Raw genomic sequence first — 7,004 nt, 5'->3', positions numbered from 1 at the left:
TGGCGCTGAGTCTTGGTGTAAAAATATCGACACCCTTGCAAAAGAGCTTGGATGGAGCAGCATTACAACGGTTGCAAAGGCCGGTAAGGCTCTTAAGGGCTCTGCATTACTTTGGTTTGAGACATGGGAACCTCCAGGTGGAAGATCGTGGGAGAATTTCCGTAGTGCTATCACTGATTTGTATCCAGAAAAGAAAAACCTGTCTGAAAAACTTTCTAAAGCAGTTCTTTTTACATCAGACTCTGCAGATACGTATTGTGAATATGCTCGAGAAAAAATTAGGTTGTTACGTAACAGCTCTTTGGTATATAATAAAAGCTTAGTTATATAATAAAAGGGCATCTATCCATATCGAATAGGATAGTCGCCTCGATTTTTCGCGGTATTGGTGCCTTAGGGGCAAAGGACAAGACAAGAAAGTTAGGACAAGAAAAAAAACATGTAAATGATAATAGTTTAAATTAAGCAAAAGTACCAAAAAGACAAATTATTCACAGTTTTAAAACGGTTTAAACAGCGAACATTTTTGTATAGAATGTTTTAATATCTACAAAAATACGAAGTGAAGTAGGTAGTAACTTTAAATACGTATATATTTATTATTAAAGATGTAATATGTACATACAATATATTAAAGACTACAAACAAAACATTTTATTGTGAATTTTATTATTTTATTCCAAAGGGCATCTATCCTTCTTAGTATTTTCATTGTGAGGCGTCTATCCATAAGTAGGCATCTATCCTCAAAAAAATAGGTTTGTAAAAAGTCAATTTCTTCAAAATCAGTAAAAATTAGATAAATAAAATCAAGTATTAATGTAATGCAAAAGATTAAACTAGTTATATCCATAGGAATTATTCATGGTAGGTACACTAATAATTTTTAAATTAGGAGGCCCTTTCAAAAAGTGGGGCATCTATCCCGGTTATACCCTACTGAGTACTGGCCTGCAACAGATTTTCACGTTGATTCTACTCAAGTGAACGAAGAAAGAAGGAAAACTCGTACCAACGTGATGCTAGTCGATGTATCAACATTCTCGAGTAAATTAACGTATTATTTCTCACAATATTCCAAGTCAGTTAGAATGATCGCTTGGATACTTAGAGTGTAACACAAGCCAAGTACTTTGCTTCCGTATGGCGCACTTAAGTACCTGTGGAGAGGTGGAATATGCAGACAAGGCATTGTCTCGAGTCATTCAAGCTAATGCTGGGAACAAATAGAATAGAATAGAATAGAATACGTTTATTTTCCAGAATACAGTAATTACAAAGGTCTTAAGTAAAATTAGGTACATTGTATTCGACCTGCAAGCAGATGTGCAAATATTAATGGGATTCAAAGTTTCTTTAGCCTCTATAGTTTCTAATTAGTGTAATGAATTTGTAAATTCTAAGTATTCCTTATTACTAAAGAAGCAATGTGTCAAAAGCCATTTTGTCAATTTTAATTTAAAAGTATGTCCTTGTAACAATTTAATTTCGTTTGGTAATTTATTGTAAATAATTATACACATGTTGAAGCAGTTATTCTTGTAAATTACTTTATGGTAACGAGGTTGGTATAAGAGATTCATAATTTTTGCTCTAGTTTGCCCTTGAATGACTTCACCGCGTGTTTTAAAATATTGAGGATAAGAGTTGACAAATACCTACGCAGATATCCCTAATGTACATGCATGGCAAAGGTAATATTAATATGTTCAGCCTTTTGAACAGCGGTTTGCAACTGTCATCGAACGCACCGCAAATTGCTCGAATACATTTCTTCTGGACTTTAAACGCTCTTTCTAGGATTCGCTCTAAGAAATCGCTTTCTAAGCAACGCTCTTTCGAAATCGACAAACTGCAAACATTTGTTGACACTGATGGGTTAGTTCGCTTAGAAACAAAACTAGGTTTCATGAATGTCAGTAACGACTTCAAGGCACCAATTGTTTTACCTAGTTCGGATATTGTAGTGTGCACCAAAAATTGCAACACGCTGGAAGACAGACGCTAATGGCAAACCTTAGAGAAAGACTGTGTATTACGGGAATAAGGAAAGTTGTAAAGCAAGTTGTTAAAAGCTGTAAAATATGTAAAAGATACAAAGCAAGGGCACTACAAACTTATTGAGCAAATCTACCAAAAGGACGAACCGCAGCTAGTGCAGCATTTGAAGTCAGCGGTGTAGATTTAGCTGGTCCGTTAACTTTAAGAACAGGCGCCAAGTGCCGGATAGTGCTTTTCACATGTGCAACATATCGTGCAGTACATTTCGAAGTCACAGAGTCTTTATCAACCCATGATTTTAGTTCAGCACTGCGGCGTTTTATAGCTCGACGAGGACGGGTAAGCGAAATTTCTAGCGACAATAGAACAAATTTTACGGGCTTCAACAATCTTCTGAAATTCGTTGATTGGAAGCAAACGAAATGGCACTTCATACCTCCCGGTGCTCCTTGGTGGGGGTTCTACGAGCGCATCCGCATCATGAAGGAGATGCTCGGCAAGGTCTAGGCAGAGCCTCTTTAACACTAGTTGAGCTTCGAACAGTACTTTGCGATTGCGAAGCAACCATAAACAGTAGACCACAGACGTACGTAGGTAACGACGAGAATGAAGCCAATAAATGAACATAGCGTTCCTGACATCGATGCCGTTGACAATAAGTCACTAAATGTGAGAGCTCGATATTGCCAAAGAATTCGTGAAGATCTCAGGCGACGTTTTCGCAACTAGTATGTCGCCTACCTAATTTATAAGGGGAAACAACATCGTGCTACAGAAGTACAAGTAGGAGACATTGTTCTAGTAGAGCAGGAAAATCTTGTGGCCTCTTGCTCGCGTAACCGAGATTTATACAGGTGCGGATGGTCACAGCAGGGTGGCAAACGTTCGTACCGCCTCCGGAGAGAAGGTACGTCATTGCAACGTCTTTTCCCATTAGAGACCCACTATCATATAACTGAATCTCTGCCTGTACCTCCTATAACAACGTTGACCCCTCACCCCGATGTACCTGATACTACAACACCGAGCCGACTATCGACAACGACTACGACTCGCTCTGGCCTGTCGCCTGGCTCTGTGTATCACGGCCACCTGACAGGTTCACTTTTAAATAGCGTTTTTTTTTTTGTAAAGACTTTAAAGAATTTATAATGTACGTTTTTTCGAACCGTCCGGTTCCTTCTTCGTAGAGAGTGTCACGAACTATTGAGTACGGTCGCATAGCAACGTTATAATAAGAACCATTTTTTCTGAAGTTTTCTTTTGCAGTTTAATTTTCAAGGATCCGTTAAAGTCATTGCCACTGGGTTTTGTAAAACAAATAGTTTCCTCAAAAGGATGTAGGTAATAAATAAGAGGAATTTTCCTTAATACATGCGTAGACTTAATATTTTTTGAAAAATCAACCTTGTGTCAATAAAATAATGTAGCAATTTTACTGAGGGTCGTTGAAAAACAGTTGCCACGATATTTAATGGACATTCGTCGTCTATTCCACTAAGTTAAATCAGTTGAACTAATTCATAGGTTCCCAAATTTTTTCACCTCACCGCCCACTTGGTAAGATAAAAAAATTTCCACGCCCACCACCACAAAAAATACGTATTTTATTTTATTAAATCACAAGGACAAATTATATGTATATGTGTAATATGTAGCGAAGTCTACATAGATAATTCAGATTCTTTTTCAAATGCGGTAGCACCCCCTGGACGGCGTCAACCACGGGACCACTTCGGGAAACTATAAACTAATTGGACAAAAATATTCCAATTAGTTCAGCAATGTATTTTCTTTAAACTTGACCTTTATTGGACGGAATTCATCTTTTAACTTTCTAATAATTTGTACTAACGTTTTTTATGTCTAACCTACCTAGAAGTGACACTAATATTGAAAGATTCTTACTCCCGTATACTATAACTCCGTGCTGTAAGTGTTACGCCGAAACATCAGATACAAAAGTAGGCGTACGTTGACTATGTAGAAGTACAGAACACGGACTCCGGATACGTGGGCCATTCTTTCTTATCCAGGATATTAGTTCAACTGATTAAACTTTAGTTGAACTTAGTGGACTAGCTCACACTCGTGCTTTCGAATATTCTATAAACCAGAGGTACCCAAACTTTTTTTCTGGTTGACCTCTTGTAATGGAAGGAAGGCAACTAAAACGCCACAGGCTCTTCGAGGTAAATCCTATGAGGAGAGACTACGCGTATTACGCCGATGTGTCAGTACAATCTACCAGACATACAAAGCATATTTAAAAGAAAAGAAAACTTCAAACCATCACGTGGCCACAAAACACCTGCTGCACACAATTTTTTCAGCAACAGAGGGAAGATGTAGTTTCTGCTGTCTCTGTTAATGCCTTCAAAGACAAGCTCGACAACTGGCTACGAAAGAGTGAATTAGTGCTAAATAACTAGAACAAATGCAGTAGTAATGAATATTTTTTGTTTTCATTTATTCTAATTTTCATTATTAGTTAATAACAAATTTAAGTTAATAAAAATTCCAATTTTGTTAAAACAATTTGTAAAACACAACGTAGCGTAAATTGAAATGTTTCTTTGTCAAATTAAAAATAAGGTATGTGAAATAACTTTTGTAACTGTAGTGAAAAAATAGGGTGGTTTGCATTAATATTGGACCTAACTTGTTGATGACTGTACCACCGCAGTCAACCGTGACCATGGGACCTGTAAAGGTCCCGAAACGTCGGTTTCTTTGAAAAAAGAAGTATACGTGATTTAAATCCGGACAAATAGTTTCATTTCCTATAAAACAAACATCATGTCTTTAAAAAACCAATGCTTTAGTTACGTTGAGTTCATCATCTCCTGCAATTCTTTAACGGATGATGAAAGTAGAACTTGATCATCCGCCTACAAAAGGCATTTAATAATGGATTCACCCATTCTCAAAGCTCTGCGCTTTCCACGTGGAATCAAGAAATCAGTCAGCTCACGCCCTGTTGATTTTAACACATCACTTTTATAATTAATATTAAAGATTTAAAGAATTGGAAGTCTATCAATGATAATGTTATCAATTTTGTTATTTATTACCAACGAATGATATGTGCAATGTGACATGCAGTCCTTTCACATTTGCCTTGATTTATTTTTTCTCGCCTGCGTGCGTCACCTAATTATTGCTCACCTGATACGTACTTACTACAAACCACGACGTGTCAGGTCTTCTACCGGTAGGAAGGTACGGAAGTGAGCACTATGGCTGGATACAATATCTAACGTATTTTCGATCACAGACGGCCAAAAAACAAATACACAAGTGGTGATGACACGCAGTATAACGTAAGCGCCAAGTGCCAACGGTGGGTGCGGTGCGGGACAGGACGTTACCCAGTTAAGCGGGATTCCAGGCGCCATCACGCCATAGTGCAGTTGCTCTTGCGCAGAAGAAAGCCAACTACAATATTCTGCGAATATTACGCGAAAACGTTAGAGCGCCACAAAACGATAAATACGCGGCAAATCGAAATCGTTTGGATTACTAACTACAGTCAACCATTAATTGTACGTAATTTTTGATTTCAGAAATCGGCACCTGGACTAGATGACACAATTTCAAGAACAATAATGCAATAAAAATTCTTGCATTATCGCACCGAAGAAACTTCGTTAGCATCGCAAATGTACGGGTCCACGAGAAAACTTGGTGAGTAAAGATTGCTTCTTCTTCTTCAGCTTGCATTCTATTATAGGATTCAGCCAGTGCATGGAGCGTATCGGAAGGGGAGGAGGCGGGGTACAGAAGGCGGATATTGATATGATAAATCGGACACTAGGTATATCATGATAATATTATGAAGGATGATAATCGCAATAACGCAATTGTGATAGTATTTCGAGATATTTCAGGAAAGCAAGCTACTTTACAAACTACTACGATGATATCTTTTGAAACATTTTCCTTATTCCTTATCAGTGCAAAGCCTGACTAGGTATGATTGGAAGGAATTGTTGATTTTCTTTTAATATAAAAAATATCTATGATTAAAATTTTAAACTGATCCTTCTGACGCAAACTGTCGACTCTATAAAATTGTCCGTGAGTTGGTTTTTAGTGCATTACATGTTCATTTTTAAAATAAAGAGTTAACACACCCTACGCTAAGAAGGGTACACCATATCTAGTTAATTGGATTAAAAAAATGTTTAAAAGAATTATAGGTTTACAAATAAATGCAAAATATCCATTTTGTCATTTATTAATAAGATTGAAATGCGTTTCCGTGAAAAAAAAGAAATATTTTTGGATGTTATAGAATGAGTTTACATTTTTGTGATATATCGTGCTCGATAAAAACTCATTGGCGTTTATTTCTAATGTTTAAAAGACGAAGATAAAAAATATTTTAAGAAAATATAGGTTTATCAATGATGTTGCTATCATTTTTGTTATTTATTATTAACGAACACCAAGTGACGGGACGAACAAGTCGTGCTTCTACAACACCTAATGTATTTACGATCACAGAGGCGCAAAAAGCAAATGTGCAAGTGGTGATGATGACACGCAGCAAAACGTAAGCGCAAAGAGATACGGGCGTTTAGTATTCAGCTACCAACGCATGGTAAGGTGTGGGACGGGACGTTGTCGTTTCAAACAAAGTATTTTTCATTTCAGAAGTCAACCTGGACTGGATGGACGCAATTCCTAGACCCATAATGCAATAAAAATACTTGGAATCCCGCACCGAAGAGACTACCAGCTAAGCTCCGTCATCGTCATAAGGTAACGAAAAGGCCAATGAAACTGTATGAAAATTTGATGGATAAGTTAAAGATTGATTATGTCGTCCAACACGATTACCGTAGGCCTCGAAAGTGCATTTAATGAAGACAAAACTGTGCCGTCAACTAGTTCATCTGATCTAAGAGAGTCACACAAGGATGAAACGAATAGTGATGCGCCAGAGCAATTTAAAAATAAATTCAAGGCGAACAGCACGAAATCAGTAAATCAATCGA

The 7,004-nt window shown here is 37.2% G+C and overlaps 1 long non-coding RNA gene across 1 annotated transcript; it reads left to right on the top strand.

The window, feature by feature from the left end:
- Positions 1-5,370: 5,370 nt before the first annotated feature.
- Positions 5,371-6,746, top strand: LOC113233479. The gene is made up of 3 exons (XR_003310709.1): positions 5,371-5,470; positions 5,568-5,688; positions 6,661-6,746. It is a non-coding gene; the product is annotated as an uncharacterized LOC113233479 (long non-coding RNA).
- The last annotated feature ends 258 nt before the right edge of the window (positions 6,747-7,004 follow it).

Source organism: Hyposmocoma kahamanoa, unplaced genomic scaffold (assembly GCF_003589595.1).
Source record: "Hyposmocoma kahamanoa isolate Upper Pololo Valley unplaced genomic scaffold, ASM358959v1 78026, whole genome shotgun sequence".
Taxonomy (NCBI): Eukaryota; Metazoa; Arthropoda; class Insecta; order Lepidoptera; family Cosmopterigidae; genus Hyposmocoma; species Hyposmocoma kahamanoa.
Note: the sequence above shows the minus strand (reverse complement) of the source record. Positions and strands in the feature narration are given on the sequence as shown.